At 53.5% G+C, this 18085-nt stretch overlaps 1 protein-coding gene and 1 long non-coding RNA gene across 3 annotated transcripts in view; one reads left to right on the top strand and one right to left on the bottom strand.

Moving 5' to 3' along the window:
- LOC147111241 (uncharacterized) overlaps nt 1-18085 on the bottom strand; it is a 63618-nt gene that overhangs the window by 12112 nt on the left and 33421 nt on the right. The gene's annotated exons all lie outside the window — the stretch shown is intronic.
- LOC147111242 (uncharacterized) overlaps nt 16982-18085 on the top strand; it is a 29464-nt gene continuing 28360 nt past the window's right edge. Inside the window, exon 1 of the long non-coding RNA XR_015080071.1 lies at nt 16982-17688. This is a non-coding gene — a long non-coding RNA (uncharacterized LOC147111242). The remainder of the gene's footprint in view (nt 17689-18085) is intronic.

Genomic DNA, 18085 nt, shown 5'->3' with positions numbered 1-18085 from the left:
CCTTTGAAAACCAGAACAGAAGTAATCTCTTCCAGAGGTCAAAGACTAGACGCATATACTAGGATTAAGAGACACAGGACTTTTGAACCGATTCATTCTTGGCTGGCTAGGCGGCCTGAGAAGGTGGTGGTGGGTCAGCTTGAACCACTGCAGTTGGCGAGGTGAAGGTTCTCCCACAGTGCTGGTAGATAGGGATTTTGACCCAGTGACGATGAAGGAACGGCGATATATGTCCAAGCCAGGATATGTGTGTGACTTGGAGGGGATCTCAGGAGGTGATGGCGTTTCTATGCACCTGCTGTCCTTGTCCTTCTAGGCAGTGGAGGACGTGAGTTTGGGAGATGCTTTGGCAAAAGCCTTGGAGAGTTGCTGCAGTGCATCTTTGAAATAGTACAAACTGCAGCCACGTTGTGCTGGTGGTGGAGGGGGTGGCTTTTATAGACTATCTCTAAAATAGCTTGTTATTGTCTAATATGGTTATGCCTCTTAAAGCAATGTATATATCATCATCTATATATATAAACCGGTACGTCTCTCTGTCTGTCTCTCTGTCTGTCTTTCTGTCTGTCTTTCTGTCTGTCTTTCTGTCTGTCCGGCTATACAATCAAAAGTTATAGAGCGTACCTACAAGTACGTTATATCGAAAGAATGCTTATCGTTAGGGGACTCTCGTAGGCATATTTACTTTTTCGTCAGACAAAAATTGTTTGGACGGTATACAAAAAACGTTCAAAAATCCTCAAAAATCCACTCATTAGCGGTTCACCAATCCTACCTCTCATTAGCGTTGAGTGACGTGCTGCTTGACCAATCCTACAGTTCACTCACCTGATGGTTGACCAATCAGTGCATCACGGGCGGGTCCTAATCCTCCAGTCTCCCTAAACTTCGCCGCCATTTTTACCATCCCCACAGGGACAGCAGCAGCAAAAGAAACCCCCACATTGTGGCTCCCGATCCCGCTCCCGCCCCGCCGGAGCAGCAGGTAAGTTGGGTTCACTCAGGCCGTGCCTCGCAACCGCTCGGCCCGACACACACAGTGGTCGGGGGAGCGGCAGCGGCTGGCCGTCAGCCGCGTGATCCGGGGGGGAGCTCAGCTCCGGTCCGTCTCGGCCCGACAGCCCGGCCGCGCCTCAAGCGCTAGGCCCCGCATGGCCGCTATCACAACGGCACCGGGCCTCAGGCGCTAGGCAGGGAGAGGGGAGGGAGGGGAAGGGGAGGGAGGGAGAGGACAGCACAGGGAGAGGGGAAGAGGGAGAGAGAGGGGGGACAGACAGGGGCAGGGAGACCGCGCGGCCCAAAATTGCCCTGGCAACGCCGGTGTGGTAAACCACTGCTAACTCTGTACATGTCTGTGTGGTAAACCACTGTTAACTCTGTACAGGTCCAGGCATGTCTCCGCCCCTGGCTCCACCCCTAAGCCCGGGTATAAAGGTGACTCACCACCCTTCCCCCGGGAGCTCTTAGGATGGATCCACTAGCAAAGGCATGCTCCAGTTCTTAGTCAATAAAAGCCTACTTCGTATAAGTTCAACTTGTAGTCTTTGGTGTTGTTGATAGTGCATCAATTTTATTGACTAAATTTTCGACATGGAGCAAATCTTGAAGCCGGAACGTTTAGATCTGGATCCTCAAGCAGCAGATGCAGCCAATAACTTTGAACACTGGCTGAGCTGTTTTGAAGCCTTCCTGCAGGCCTCCAGCACTACCGTCACTACAGATGACACGAAACGGCTTGTCTTGAACTCACAGGTGAGCCACCGAGTCTACTCGATCATCCGAGACGCCACAACTTACGTGGCCGCCATCGCGACGCTAAAGGAACAATACGTGAGGCCTGTTAACGAGGTCTACGCCAGACACCTCCTGGCTACCCGAAAACAGCGCCCCGGGGAATCGGGCGCCGAATATTTACTGACACTGAGAGTCTTCGGCCGGGCCTGTAATTGCAAAGCGGTGACGGCCAAGGAATGCACGGAAGACCTGATCCGAGACGCCTACGTAGCCGGCATCAGGTCCAACTATACATGGCAGAGGCTGCTGGAACAGAGGGGGCTCGACCTGCAGAAGACGGTGGCCCTCGCTAACTCGTTAGACGTGGCCCTCCAGAACATGGACGCCTACCCCCCTGACCGGATGGCCACGTGGATGTCACGGGAGCTGGTAAGGCCACAAGCCGCCAGCAGCCCAACTACAGCTGCAATGACCAGAGGCCAGAAATGCTACTTCTGCGGCCAGGCCAAGCACCCCAGACAGCAATGCCCAGCAAAGGACGCGACCTGCTCCAAATGCAGCAAGAAAGGCCACTACGCGAGAGTGTGCAGGGCGAAATCGACCCCCAATTCCAGCAGCGCCGCGTGTGAACCGTGCAGGCCGCCATTTTGGACCCCACCAACCACGTGTGAGCCGTGCGGGCCGCCATTTTGGGCACCACCAGCCGCGGGGGAGCCGCCACCTTGGACACCATTTCAGGGCCAGGCCCCCGGCGCGGGCGAATACTACAGCGACCCGCTGACCTCGACGATGGCCTCCATCACCCTGGACCAATCTAGGCCCCATCAACTAGCCAGGTCCATGATGAACGTAAAGGTAAATGGCCATGCCACAAATTGCCTTTTCGACTGCGGAAGCACGGAGAGCTTCATCCACCCCGACACAGTGCGACGCTACTCCCTATCGGTTATGCCCACACGCCACCAGGTCTTTATGGCCTCCAAATCCCATACGGCGGACGTCGGCGGCTACTGTGTAGCGACTCTGACAGTGAACGGCGTGGAGTACAGAGATTTTAAATTCCTCGTCCTGCCACAGCTCTGCGCTCCCGTACTGCTAGGATTAGACTTCCAGTGCCATCTGGAGAGCATCACGATGGCATATGGCGGGCCCCTGCCCCCACTTACAGTCTGCAGCCGGCAGAATTTAAACACGGCGCCGCGCAAAGTATGCAGCCTGTCCACCCTGAAGGTCAAACCCCCCCCGTTGTTCGCTAACCTCGCCAAAGACTGCAAGCCAATTGCTACTAAAAGCAGGCGGTACAGTGCCGGGGATAGGAGCTTTATTAAATCAGAAGTAGAAAGACTCCTGAGGGAAGGGATTATCGACGGCAGCACCAGCCCATGGTGAGCCCAAGTGGTGGTAGTGAAGACCGGCGAAAAACAGCGCCTGGTTATTGATTACAGCCAGACGATCAATCGATACACGCAATTAGACGCATACCCACTTCCCCGCATATCTGACATGGCCAACCAGATAGCACAATACCGGGTATTCTCGACGATTGATCTGAAGTCGGCATACCACCAGCTCCCCATCAGGCCTGAGGACCGCCAGTACACGGCCTTCGAGGCTGACGGTCGCCTCTACCACTTCCTCCGAGTCCCCTTCGGCGTCACCAATGGGGTCTCGGTCTTCCAAAGGGAGATGGACCGGATGGTTGACCAGAACGCGCTGCAGGCCACCTTCCCCTATCTAGACAACGCCACCATCTGCGGCCATGACCGGCATGACCACGACGCCAACCTAGAAAAATTCCTCCGTACGGCCCAACGGCTGAATCTGACATACAACAGAGAAAAATGTATGTTCCGCACCACGCGCCTCGCTATTCTTGACTGGGTGGTGGAAAATGGAGTCATCGGCCCCGACACCGACCGAATGCGCCCCCTCCTGGAACTACCCCTCCCCCACTGCCTAAAAGCCCTGAAGAGATGCCTAGGGTTCTTCTCTTACTACGCCCAGTGGGTGCCCAACTATGCGGACAAAGCCCGGCCCCTCATCAAGTCAACCTCCTTCCCCCTGACGGCAGAGGCCCGTGCGGCCTTCACCCTCATAAAAGAGGACATTGCGAAGGCCACAATGCATGCAGTGGATGAGTCCATCCCTTTCCAAGTGGAGAGCGATGCATCCGACTTCGCCCTAGCCGCAACCCTTAACCAGGCGGGGAGACCCGTGGCCTTCTTTTCACGGACCCTCCAGGGCCCCGAAATTCGACACTCCTCAGTCGAGAAGGAGGCCCAGGCGATAGTGGAGGCTGTACGGCACTGGAGGCATTACCTGGCCGGTAAACGTTTCACCCTGCTCACTGACCAACGGTCAGTAGCATTTATGTTTAACAACAGACAAAGGGGGAAAATCAAAAATGATAAGATATTGCGGTGGAGGATCGAGTTATCCACCTACAACTACGATATCTTATACCGGCCCGGGAAACTTAATGAGCCCCCAGACGCCCTATCCCGTGGGACATGTGCCAACGCACAAGTCGATAGGCTACGGACCCTCCACAATGATCTCTGCCACCCGGGGGTCACCAGGTTCTTCCACTTTATTAAAGCTCGCAACCTGCCTTACTCCATCGAGGAGGTCAGGACCATGACCAGGAACTGCCAGGTCTGCGCCGAATGCAAACCGCATTTTTATAGGCCAGACAAGGCACACCTGATTAAAGCCACCCGCCCCTTCGAACGTCTCAGCGTCGATTTCAAGGGGCCCCTTCCCTCCTCTGACCGCAACACGTACTTCCTCAATATTATTGACGAGTACTCCCGTTTCCCCTTCGCCATCCCCTGCCCGGACATGACCAGCGCCACAGTCATCAGGTGCCTCCACGACCTGTTCGCCATATTTGGCTTCCCCAATTACATCCACAGCGACAGGGGCTCGTCGTTCATGAGCGACGAGCTGCGCCAGTACCTGCTCGAGAAGGGCATAGCCACGAGCAGGACTACCAGCTACAACCCCCGGGGTAACGGACAGGTAGAGAGGGAGAATGCAACGGTGTGGAAGACTGCCATGCTCGCCCTAAAATCCAAGGGCCTCCCAATCTCCCGCTGGCAAGATGTCCTCCCCGATGCGCTCCACTCCATACGATCACTGCTCTGTACTGCCACAAACGCCACCCCTCACGAGAAGATGTTCGTCTTCCCCAGGAAATCCACCTCGGGGACATCACTACCGCCATGGCTGACGTCTCCGGGACCCGTCTTGCTCAGGAAACACGTGAGGAGCCATAAGACGGACCCCCTGGTCGAAAAGGTTCACCTCCTCCACGCCAACCCACAGTACGCGTACGTGGCGTATCCTGACGGGCGGGAGGACACAGTCTCAATTCGAGACCTCGCACCCTCAGGTACCACCCGAAACACCATCGATCACCATCCACTACCTCCACCCACCACCACTACCCACGACGCACCACCGGGGTGTCTACCACGAACTGACGACATGCCGGTGCCATCCCTACCCCGAGAGGACGACACGCCAGTGCTCCGTCCCACATGAGAAGCAGCCGCGGGCAAAGAACCGCCGCAACCGGCACCACGAAGATCATTACGGCAGACAAGACCCCCGGAGAGACTTTCGTATACGAACTTTTGAAACACTTCACCCCGCCGGACTCTTTTCTAAACGAGGGGTGAATGTGGTAAACCACTGCTAACTCTGTACATGTCTGTGTGGTAAACCACTGTTAACTCTGTACAGGTCCGGGCATGTCTCCGCCCCTGGCTCCACCCCTAAGCCGGGTATAAAGGTGACTCACCACCCTTCCCCCGGGAGCTCTTAGGATGGATCCACTAGCAGAGGCATGCTCCAGTTCTTAGTCAATAAAAGCCTACTCGTATAAGTTCAACTCGTAGTCTTTGCTGTTGTTGATAGTGCATCAGCCGGGCACCCCCAGCTGGTCTATATCTTTTATCTTCTATATATATAAATCGGTACTTCTGTCTGGTCTGTCTGTCATTCTGTCTGTCATTCTGTCTGTCATCGCCTGTGCGTCTGTCGGGCTATGCGCTCGAAAGTTACAGGGCGTACCTACGCGCGCGTTACCTCCAAAGAAAGCTTACGCTTCCGAGACGGTTTTAAGCGTATTTACGTTTCGGCCGGGCTAAAATCGCGCCCGCGGTATCCCAAAAACCTTCAACGTTCCGCTCATTAGCATCTCATTATCTGCTCATTAGCGACAGAGTGACCTCGAGCTCGACCAATCGTACGTCGGGTTGCTGCCGTGTGCCGCCGGGCCAATCGTCGTGTGGTGTGGCTGGGCCTTATCGTTCAGAACCGAGGTGAGTCGCCGCCATCTTGATTCAAACTTTTCCTTTCTTTTTCCCGACTTTCTGCGTCTTAAAAAAAAACGTTGCTTTTAAAACACATATTGTTTTAAAAAAAAATGATTTAGAAAGGAATTAACTTATCTAATCTCATTAATTTTCTACCTTCCCCGTTTTTCCAGGTAGGCCTAGAAGCCTCGGCGTCTCCTCCGCACCCATGCCCGAGCTAGGCACCTCCCGGCCCCACTCGAAGGCTGGAGGGCCGAGCCTCAGCCCAGCGCCGCTAGGGTGCGCGCGCAGCAGGAGCTGAGACGCGGCGTCTCTCTCTGGCTCGGCCGGGGGGCGGGGCTTGCTGATCGGCGACGGTTACCCTGGCAACCGCCCCGCCGGCCGTCTCGCACAGCCGCAGTCGGCGGTCTTCATCTCGGGGGGGGGCCGCGACCCTCGGGAGGGGCCGCGACCCTCGGGGGGGGCCGCTGCGCGCAGCAGGAGCAGCTGAGACGCGGCCTCTCTCTCTCTGGCTCGGCTGGGGGGCGGGGGCTTGGTCAGCGTCATGGTTACCCTGGCAACCGGGCCTGCCGGCCGAGCAGAGAGAGACGCCGCGTCTCAGCTCCTGCTGCGTGCGCAATCGGTGGTCTTCACCTCGGGGGGGCCCCCCCCTTTCCCCCCCCGCCCTCCCCCCTTCCCTTCACCCCCCCCTTCCCCCCCCTCCTCCCTTCCCCCTCTCCCCTCCCCCACCCCCTCCCCTCTCCTCCCCCTCCCCTCCCCTCCCCCCTCCCCCCCCCTCCCTCTCTTCCCCCCTCCCCCTCCCCCCCCCCCCCTCTCTTCCCCCCAGTTGCTCTCTCTCTTCCCCCCAGTCGCTCTCTCTCTTCCCCCCCGCCCTTCCTTCCCCCCCGCCCTCCCTCCCCCCCCCCAGTCGCTCTCTCTCTTCTCTCTCTCCAACAACAACATGCCCTCGAAAAGCCTCGGCACCGCCGGGCACTTCCCCCCGCCCTCCCTTCCCCCTCCCCTCCCCCCCCCTCCCCTCCCTCTCTTCCCCCCAGTCGCGCTCTCTCTTCCCCCCAGTCGCTCTCTCTCTTCCCCCCCGCCCTTCCCTCCCCCCGCCCTCCCTCCCCCCCCCAGTCGCTCTCTCTCTTCCAACAACCAACATGCCCTCGAAAAGCCTCGGCACCGCCGGGCACTTCAGCTAGTATATATATATATCTATATATATAAAGCGGCTCTTCTGTCTGTCTGTCTGTCTGTCTGTCCGCCTGGTCTCTATACGTTTGGAAGTTACAGAGCGTACCGACGCGCGCGTCGCCTCAAAAGAAAGCTTGCGATTCCGGACCGGTCATAGGCGTATTTACGTTTCGGCCGGACAAAAATCCCGCCCGCGGTGTCCCAAAAACATTCAGCGTTCCGCTCATTAGCATCTCATTAGCGACCGTGTGACGTCGAGGTCTTCCTACAGTTGAATGTCGAGTGACTCGACGATTGACCAATCCTACGCTTCGGTGACCTGACCGGTCGACCAATCGGTGCGTGTGTGGGGCGGGCCTTATCCTTCTGAACCGAGGTGAGTGGCCGCCATCTTGATTTCCACGATTTTTTCCCCCACACTTTCTGTGTGTTAGGGAACTAAGGTAAATATTTCAATTATGTGTTAGGCAATTAATTAACAATTATTTGAGTTTTATATTGTGTTTAGCAACCCCCCCCCTCCTCCTCCTCACCCTCGTGCAGGGGGGACTCGGGGCCTGAAGCTGAAAAAATTTCTCTCTCTCTCTCTCTTTCTTCCCTCTCTCTCTCTCTCCTTCTCCTCTTCCCTCTCTCTCCTTCTCCTCTTCCCTCTCTGTCTCTCTCTACTTCCCCCTCTCAGGTGTCGCGGACGGAGCGCGGGCGCGCCGCCCGAAGTTTCCCGCTCGCTAACGGCCTTGCCGGCTCCCGCGGGCCGCTCGCACTGACCGCGCATGCGCCGCCCGCACTCACCGCGCATGCGCTGCCCGCCCGCCCGCAGCGGCCGTCCATCAGCCGCGCGATACGCGGGGGACCTCAGCAACGGCACCGGACCTCAGGCGCTAGGCAGGGGGAGGGGCCGGAGAGAGGGACAGAGGGGAGTGGGGGAGCGGAGGGGTGGGGGGGGGGAAAGAGGGAGACAGGGGAGGGGAGAGAGGGGAGTGGGGGAGGGGAGGGGTGGGGGGGGGGAGGGGAGGGAGAGAGGGGAGGGAGGGATAGGACAGGGAGAGGACATGACAGGGAGAGGGGGACACACAGGGGCAGGGAGACCAAACACCCCAAAATTGCCCTCGCGCCCCAAAATTGCCCTCGCAACGCGGGGCTCCCCAGCTAGTATATATATAAAGCGGTTTGTCTCTCTTTCTGTCTGTCTGTCTGTCCGGCTATACAATCAAAAGGTATACAGCGTACCTACACATATGTTATATCAAAAGAAAGCTTATCATTATGGGAGTCTAATAGGCATATTTACTTTTTGGTCAGACAAAAATTGTTCAGACAGTATACAAAAAAGCTTCAAAAAACGGCAACATTATGCTCATTAGCGTTGAGTGACGTGATGGTTGACCAATCATACAGGGGATTAACCTGATGGTTGACCAATCGGTGCATCACGGGGGGCATTTCATTGCATGTGTGGGCGGGCCTAATCCTTCTGAGCTGAGGTGAGTGGCAGCCATCTTGATTCCTAACTCTTGATTTATTTTTCCCACTTTGTGTGCGTGTGGAGGGGATTTTGGGAGCGAGTTGAGGTGGGGAAGGGTTTCCCCGGCAACCGGGCCAGGGCCTGGGTCTCTCTCACAGCCTGTAGCCCCTCAGGAGGGTGGGGGTGGGGGGAAGAAGGTTTTCCCCGGCAACCGGGCCCGGGCCTCTCTCACAGCCTGTAGCTGCTCAGGAGGGCGGGGGAGGAGGGTGCAACCGGGCCCGGGCCTCTCTCACAGCCTGTAGCCATTCAGGAGGGTTACCCCGGCAGCCGGCGGCGTCTCACTCTCCCCCCAGTCTCTCTCTCTCTCTCTTCCCCACGCAGCCCGAAAGCCCGGGGGAAGAGGGAAGCGAGCAGGTGAGCGGCAGTGTCTCTCTCTCCCCCCCACCGCAGCGAAAGGCGTTCATCTGCCGCCCGGCCAACCGGTCCAAAGGCCTGCCGTGTTAACGATGAGGAACCCTGGGCTCGCTTCGGAGCGATGGGCACCCGGCCTCCCGATGTCGGACTAACTCCGTTCTGGTACCGAAAAGGAGGGAGAGACAGGGGGAGGGAGGGAGGGAGAGGGTGAGAAGAGGGGCAGGGAGGGAGAGGAGAGGGGAGGGAGGGAGGGAGAGTAAAGCAGGGAGAGACAGGGGCAGGGAGAGAGAGAGGGTGAGGGAGGGAAAGAGTGAGGGGGTGGGACAGGAAGGGAGAGCTCGCCTTCTTCCTTCCTTCGCAGGGGTCGATCGGGCCAGGCCTGAGGCGCTCCTTCCCCCCCCTCTCTCTCCAGGCTAATCCCGAACTAAATCCACCAGTCTCTCTCTCTCTCTTCCCCCCGTCTCTCTCTTCTGCCCCCAGTCTCTCTCTTCTCCCCCCCAGTCTGTCTCTCTCTCTCTTCCAACAACAACATGCCCTCAAAAAACCCTCAGCACCGCCGGGCACTCCAGCTAGTATATAATATATTAAAAGTCTTGCTTATAGCACACACTTCCTGTTACAACACTTACTTCCTGTTGCTTCCGGTGTGATGATTTCTGTCACTCATTTTACACCTCTGTCACATTTTCTTACACATTACTGATGCCTGCATCTATATTACCCATACATATCATTATGCTTACCTTTCAGTCCTCCCAACATTAGGTGGTGCTGATGTGGCCCATATGCACCTCCCAACTCCTGTGCAGATGCTGGTAATCCAGGATACCAATTGTAAATTGCAGTTACATTTATTTTAAACTTATTGGGGGAAAAATTCAGTTGATTTGCGCCTCCCGTTAGAACCCCGGGCGCTAACAGGCTGCAAAGCACCTAGCGCCCGGGTGCGGCGCCGCTAACTCCTCCTGCGAAATTCAGCGGGAGGTTAGCGGTGGTGGTAGCTGGTAGCGTCCTGCAGCGCTGCACCTCCGGCGATGACGTCATCGACGTGCGCTGCACCCCGCTCGCACCCAGGCCGCAAACTTCACTCGCGCCCCTGACCTACTGCTGGACGCTATGCCCGACAGGGTCAGGGTGCCGTGTTTGCGGCCAGGGCGGCGCAAGTTAAAGGGCAGGTGCCGGGCCGCCATTTTTTTTGGGCCGCCTGCCAGCACCTGCCCCTTCTTGCCTCCTCCTGTGGGGTGCTGGCCACGATCAGTCAACCCGGCACTCTCCTTGAGTGATCGGCTCTTTTGCTGGCACCCTGCTCCCCGGTGGTTCAGCAGGGCCCCGATGCGCGCTGTGCTAAGCCCCTCCCCTTTAATCAGGGTGGGGGGGGAGGCCTGTAGTACCACGGCGCTATGTGCTGACGCGCGTGGCGCTGCTGCACATAGCGCTGCGATATTCAATGGGTGCGCCCCAAGAGGGAGGGGGGAGCTCTTCCAGCAGCGCCCCGCCTCCTACTTGGGGTGCTGCCATTCAATTTTGGGCACGGGCCGCGAAATTTTTCAGGGCGCTCAAAGTAGCACCCCAGTGACATTAGTACGACCCAATTTTCCCCCCATTATTTATTAAATTTTAAATGCAACTATCTGTCTGTCTTTCTCCCGATTCTGCCCCGAGGTCTTTCCCCGCCTGACTTGCGTTCTTGCACTCCACTTAGAAACATAGAAACATAGAAGATAGGAGCAGGAGTAGGCCATTCGGCCCTTCGAGCCTGCTCCGCCATTCAATGTGATCATGGCTGATCATCCAACCCTTTGTGACTTTATCCGCACCAGAAGTAGACCACTCCCCACTCTTAGGCCTACTCCAGTTGGACTGCACTCGGTTCTGTCCTTAGTCCTTCCGCTGCCGACCTGCGACCTCCTGCGCCAGTACTTCTATCCCTCCTCAATCTCCGGTGCCATTTCAGTTTTTGTTAACTGCCCAATTTGCTACTTTCCCCCCTTTCCGTGTGAAACCCCCACATCTCTCTAAAATGAATACTGTTCGCTCCATTGCTTTCCTGCAGTGCCGGCACTCAGAGTCAGTAGGTTGTGGGTTCACACCTTGCTATGCGCAAATTGGCTGCCTCATTTTCTACATTACAACAATCACTAAACATCAATACTTCATTGGCTGTGAAGCGCTTTGAGACTGCCTGACGTTGTGAAAGATGTTAGATAAGTGCAATTCTTTCTTTCCTTACCATCTCCTGTGTTGAAAATTGACGCCGGCCAATTGGCACATTCACGAAAAAAATAAACTGTGTCCTCCAGAATCATAACCTTCTCCTGTCATTGGCATTACCATAATCCAGAAATTTCCCTCCATGCGCTCGCCCTCCCCATATCTCTCTCTCGAGTCTTCCCGCTTCAAGATTAACTCTCACCCAATTGCCCATTCACAGAGGAAATCTAAACTTGCTTCTGCTAAATCTCTAACATCCTCCTCTCACCACTTTCTCATCCTGTGAGCTACTCCTCATCCTGTGAGCTACAAACCACTACAAAACTGCCCTATGAACTCGCTCTCAAAATGCACCCAAAAGCTTAATTTCCTCCTGTACCAGTCCAACTTAAAAATCATTTGATTTATTCCTACAACCCACGCATAGAATTTTCCTTTGTACTTTTAAAGTGCCTAAAAGAAACAACGAACAACATACTTCACCTCGTTCTCTTTGCATTACTGTCGCATAACAGATTCCCATAACATTTCAAATGTACAGGGCCTTGGTGAGACCACACCTGGAGTACTGTGCACAGTTTTGGTCGCCTTATCTAAGGAAGGATATACTTGCCTTGGAGGCGGTGCAACGAAGGTTCACTAGATTGATTCCTGGGTTGAGAGGGTTGTCCTATGGTGAGAGATTGTGTAGAATGGGCCTATACTCGTTGGAGTTTAGAAGAATGAGAGGTGATCTCATTGGAACGTACAAGATTCTGAAGGGGATTGAGAGGGTAGCTGTGGAGAGGTTGTTTCCCCTGGCTGGAGTGTCTAGAACTAGGGGGCATAGTCTCAGGATAAGGGGTAGGCCATTTAAGACTGAGATGAGGAGGAATTCCTTCACTCACAGGGTTGTGAATCTTTGGAATTCTCTGCCCCAGAGGGCTGTGAATGCTGAGTCTTTGAGTACATTCAAGGCTGAGATCGATAGATTTTTAGACTCTAGGGGAATCGGACGGGAAAGTGGAGTTAAGGTCGATGATCAGCCATGATCTTATTAAATGGCGGAGCAGGCTCGAGGGGCCGTATGGCCTACTCCTGCTCTTATTTCTTATGTTATGTTTTTACTTATTACGTCCGTCAGTGCAGTATGCTGCTCACATCAAAATGGCCACAATGGAAAACATCTAAATTGTATTAAATACTCTGTCGCTGGAGACGCTCTTCACTGCCCCCTACGACACAAGCCCAAAATTGAAAGTTTAAAAAAAAAACTCACAATCTTCAGGGGTCCAGGGCACCCCTTACAGCCCCAGTTAGTTCATGGGGTGTGATGTGAGATGTGACCTTTGTGGTGCAGGGCACCCAATGTAAGCGAGGTGCCCTTCCACTGACCTGGCAAACTCTGGCAGGGGCAGCACTGGCGGGCATGATCCTGACGTAACTGCCAGGATCCCACCTCATGGGTTTTCAGACCTGTAAAGTATGCGCATATACTTGATACAAAAAAGGAAGAGACAGCTTGGAAGGGTTTAACTTAGGTCTTTACTTCATACCCACAGGCGGGAACTGAGGGGAGATCAGTACCCGCAGTACTATTTATACCCCTATGGCCAGGAGTGGTACTACGGTATCACTACGCCCTACAAAGTAGTGCTGCCCTGGCCATAGGGTTAAAGTAGCATACATATTACATACACAACATTCCTCCCCTTTTAATTAAAACGTACCCGTGCAATTAAGTCAACAGATGCACCATAACTAGGGCTAATAACATTTGGTAACACAACATACATAACATATTTACATCAGAGTTGTCTACCTATATATATATAAAAAGAAACATGTTATAGATTCAGTCTCTGAGGAGGCCTCCTGTCTCGACTAGGATAACGTCTTTCTCTAGTCGGTCTCGGTGTAGGCGGCGGTACTTCCGTCACCACTTCATCGCTGGAGTCGTCGGTGTCTGATGGCACATCCTGTGCCGTGGAGCTCACTGGAGTGCTGAACTCCTCGCCATCCTGAGACTTCTGTAGCGACGAGCTGGGCCGTGATTCCGCTGGAACAATGTGCTGAGACGTTTGAGGTAGTGAATCAGTTGGGTTTCTGGACTCCACAAGTTGATCAGCATGTCGTCTGATTATGCCGTCCCCTGTTTCCACTGTGTACATCAAAGGTCCCTGGCGGGCCTTTATCGTACCAGACCGCCACTTTTCATTTCTATAATCACGGGCCAACACTTGCTGCCCCACCTCGAAGCTCCGTGTCTGTCTGTCAGGAGCCCTACGAAATACTCGGTTTTCCACATCTCTCCGGATGTTTGGTCTGAGCAATTCGAGGCGAGACCTTAACCTTCTATTAAAGAACATGACGGCGGGGGCCTGGTTGGTCACCGTATGTGCAGCATTACGGTACGCGAATAGGAAATTGTCCACCTTGTGTTGTAGTGGCAACCTTTCCTCCCCCATCGCCTTGATGGCCTTTTTAAAAGTCTGTACAAAGCGCTCTGCCAGCCCATTTGTAGACGGATGATATGGTGCGGACGTATAATGTCGCACTCCATTCCTTTTTAGGAATGCTTGAAATTCTTCTGCCACAAATTGTGGCCCATTGTCCGAACAGACTTGCTCGGGCACCCCATTTCGGGCAAAAATGGTCCTTAAGGCTGCGACCGTCTTTTCGGCTGTCGTTGATGACATCTTTATGACCTCCGGCCATTTTGAGTGGGCGTCCACTACAATAAGGAACATCGCATCCATGAAGGGCCCAGCGAAGTCCACGTGGATCCTTTGCCACGGCGTTGAGGGCCACTCCCACGGATGTAGTGGGGCTTGGGGTGGTACGTTCTGTACCATCTGGCACCCTTGGCATGCTTTTGCTACTTCCTCGATGTCCCTGTCAATGCCGGGCCACCAGACGTAGGCTCTGGCGAGGCTTTTCATTTTGACACCCCCCAGATGACCTTTGTGTAAGTCCCGCAACACTTTATGTTGTAATTTTTGAGGGACCACCACCCTGGCTCCGCACATCAATGTGCCCCGGCATACGGACAACTGGTCCTTCCTTGCCGAAAACGCCGGCAATGATGCGTCACCCTGCGCCGGCCAGCCTTTCACGGTCAATTCGTAAACCCTTGCCAGTGTCGGGTCATTCTGTGTTTCCCGCTCGATACATTGGCTGGTGATGGGCAAGTGTTCCATAACCGCCGTATGATATATTTCCACGGGGTCCTGTACTATCTCTTCGATCTCTGCAGGCAATGGTAGCCGCGACAGGCCATCCGCATTGCCATGCTGTTTGGTACCCTTATATTCGATAAGGTACTGGTGTGCTCCTAAGAACAGTGACCATCTCTGTAGCCTTTGGGCCGTCATCAGGGGCACCCCTTTTGTTGGATTAAATATGGACACCAACGGTTGATGATCCGTCAGTAGTGTGAAACGTTGTCCATGTAGATAGTGGTGGAATTTTTTTACACCCCACACCAGACTGAGGGCCTCCCTGTCGATTTGCGCATAGTTTCTTTCGGCTGTAGTTAACGACCTTGAGGCAAATGCTATTGGCCTCTCCGTCCCATTGGGAAATTTGTGTGACAACACTGCCCCTATACCATACGGGGAGGCGTCACATGCCAACCTCATTGGCATTTTTGGGTCAAAGTGTGCGAGCACTTCCTTTGATGTAATGAGTTGTTTACCCTTTTTAAAAGCAGCCTCACACGCTTCGTCCCAATTCCAGGAGACTCCCTTTTGCAGCAATGAATTTAGTGGATGTAAAATGGACGATAAGTTCGGGAGGAACTTATGGTAATAGTTTATAAGGCCTAAGAATGATCGTAACTGAGATACATTCTCAGGGGGCGGGGCCTTCACTACTGCCTCGATCTTTTCTGGGGACTTATGCAGGCCTTCCTTATCTATAATGTGACCACAGTATGAGATACGTTCCTGGAAACTGGAAAAACTCACATTTCTGCTTGTTCGCCCTGAGTCCGTATTGTTGCAACCGCAGAAGTACTCGCTCCAGGTTAGCGAGGTGGTCGTTATCCGTTTGTCCTGTCACCAGGATGTCATCCAGGTAGCACTGCGTTCCTGGAATGCCCTGTAGGACCTGTTCCATGGTCCTCTGCCATATGGCTGGGGCGGACGCCACACCAAATACCAGGCGATTGTACTGGTACAATCCCTTGTGGGTGTTAATCGTTAGGAGCTTTTTCGAGTCCTGCTCCACCTCCATCTGTAAATAAGCTTGACAAAGGTCAATCTTCGTAAAGTGTCTACCCCCAGCTAACGATGCGAATATGTCCTCTATCCGCGGCAGCGGATACTGTACCGTGTGCAGGACTGGGTTAATAGTTATTTTAAAATCCCCGCAAATGCGAACCTTCTTTGGTTCCCCCGGCGTGTTATTTGCAGATTTCTTTATAACTGGGACGATGGGCGTGGCCCACTCGCTCCACTCAATCTTTGTAAGGACACCTGCACTCTCTAAGGCATCCAGTTCTGCTTCCACAGCTGGCCGGATGGCGTAAGGCACCGGTCTGGCCTTACAAAACTTGGGGTTTGCGTCTTGAGCAATAGTTATTTTTGCTCTAATGTCCTTTAAGGTCCCCAGCCCTTGTTGGAACACCTCTGGCGTTTTTGCCAATATTTTCGACAGCCTGCTTGTAATGGTTGTATCATCCTTGGTGGTCTCTACTTTTATCTCGTGTATCGACTTCCAGTCGAAATGGATTTTTCTTATCCATTCCCTACCCAAAAGTGGTGGTCCGCCGTTTGGTAGGACGTATAAATAAAGTCCTGGCACTTTTCTGCCATTGTATTTAACTGTTACTTGCATTTTTCCCTTCGGGTAAACTTTTTGTCCCGTATATGTTTTTAATTTGATTTCGGTATCCTTTAAGGGAATGCGTTTGAACAGCCTGTTATAATCTTGTTCATTAATTACTGATAGGGCTGAACCCGTGTCCAGCTCCATATTAACTTCGACGCCTGCTACCTTCATTTTAACCCACATTGTGCTGTGGTCCTCCGTTTTGTCTACACCATATAACTTGAGACATCCCAGACCTTTAGGCTCTGCTTTTGTGCCTTCCTGTGACTCGTCTGAGCTACTGTCAGATATCTTATGTATTTTTGTCCTTGCCTTGGTACTGCTCGGATTGCCCCCACGATTGGGTTTCGTACCCGACCGACAAACTTTCGCTATATGCCCCTTTTTCCCACACTGCCGGCATATTTTATCACGAAACCAACAATTACTTTGGTCGTGGGTGGTTTTGCCACAACGGTAGCATTTACCTTTGTGAAATGTCACCTCATGGGTGTCATAGCCGGTTGTATTTTGTCGTATTTGGGCAGCACCCTGTGCTGCTGCTTCATGTGCCAATGCTATTTCTATCGCCTGATCTAGGCTGAGCTGTTTCTTGGCCAGCAACCGTTTTCGTGTACTCTCATTTAACATGCCACAGACAAATCTGTCTCTGATCGCTTCCGCCAAAAAGGCTCCAAACTGGCAATGTTTGGACAACCGTCTGAGCTCAGCTAAATAGGCTGCCTGCGACTCATCATTCCTTTGGTCGCGTCTGTAAAAGCGGTACCTTTCCGCTATAAATGGTGGCTTAGGGTTTAAATGTTCCTTTAACGTATCAACAATTTGGGCATACGTTTTGTCTGCTGGCTTTTCTGGAGTAAGAAGATTCCTCAGCAGACCGTATGTTTTTGCCCCCATAGAATTTAATAAGGTTGCTGCCTTTTCGTCATCTTTCACCTTGTTTACTATGCAATAAAGCTCATGCCTTTCTACATATGCGTCCCAATCTTCTATGTCGGCAACAAATTCTGACAACCGAGCTTCTTTAGCCATTTTTAAAAGTACTGAAGAGGTTTTCCCGCCTTTTTCCACTAGATGGCGCTGTTATTTTTTTTTCTAAGAGAAAAACTTTCCCCCTTTTGTCCACTAGATGGCGCTGTTCATTTTAAACTGCTGAAGAGAAAAACTTTCCCCTTTGTCCACTAGATGGCGCTTTTCCCGCCTTTTCTCCCTCTGCTGTCAACGACGTCTCTCCAGGTTCGTTATTTTTTCTTCTTGCAGCTCCCGTTATTGCCACCGCCGCTATTACAACGACCTTCCCCTCTCGTGGCCCGCTAGTCCTCGTGGCTCCGTTTGTTCCCCAGATCGCCTGCCCGTTCTGGCCCTTGCAGCTCGCGTTCCCCAGGAAGGATTGCAGTTTACCTGACCCTGGGTGGACTTTTGCCCCGTGGCTGGAACGCCCGTTCAGCCTCTTCTCTCAGCTGCCGCAGCCTTCGCTGGAACCTCTCTCTCTCGCTCCGTTGCTGCCGCTCCTCCTGAACTGGGTGGCCTCCTTCGGTCGACGCTGGACTCTGCAGGCTGGTAAGAAGCTTCTCTCCCCGTACTGCTACCGATCCTTTGTTGCACCTTGTACTGGTGAGTTCGAACGTTCCTAGTCGCCAGTGTAAAGTATGCGCATATACTTGATACAAAAAAGGAAGAGACAGCTTGGAAGGGTTTAACTTAGGTCTTTACTTCATACCCACAGGCGGGAACTGAGGGGAGATCAGTACCCGCAGTACTATTTATACCCCTATGGCCAGGAGTGGTACTACGGTATCACTACGCCCTACAAAGTAGTGCTGCCCTGGCCATAGGGTTAAAGTAGCATACATATTACATACACAACAAGACCCTCAGTACTTCTTGAAACCAGAACCCTGGTGTAGCTCAACATTAGGCCCCCGTCTTAGGCAATTTATCATTCTTAAACTGAAAA

This window comes from Somniosus microcephalus, chromosome 11 (genome assembly GCF_052327205.1).
Source record: "Somniosus microcephalus isolate GS21.2 chromosome 11, FLI_Smic_1.0, whole genome shotgun sequence".
Taxonomy (NCBI): domain Eukaryota; kingdom Metazoa; phylum Chordata; class Chondrichthyes; order Squaliformes; family Somniosidae; genus Somniosus; species Somniosus microcephalus.
Note: the sequence above shows the minus strand (reverse complement) of the source record. Positions and strands in the feature narration are given on the sequence as shown.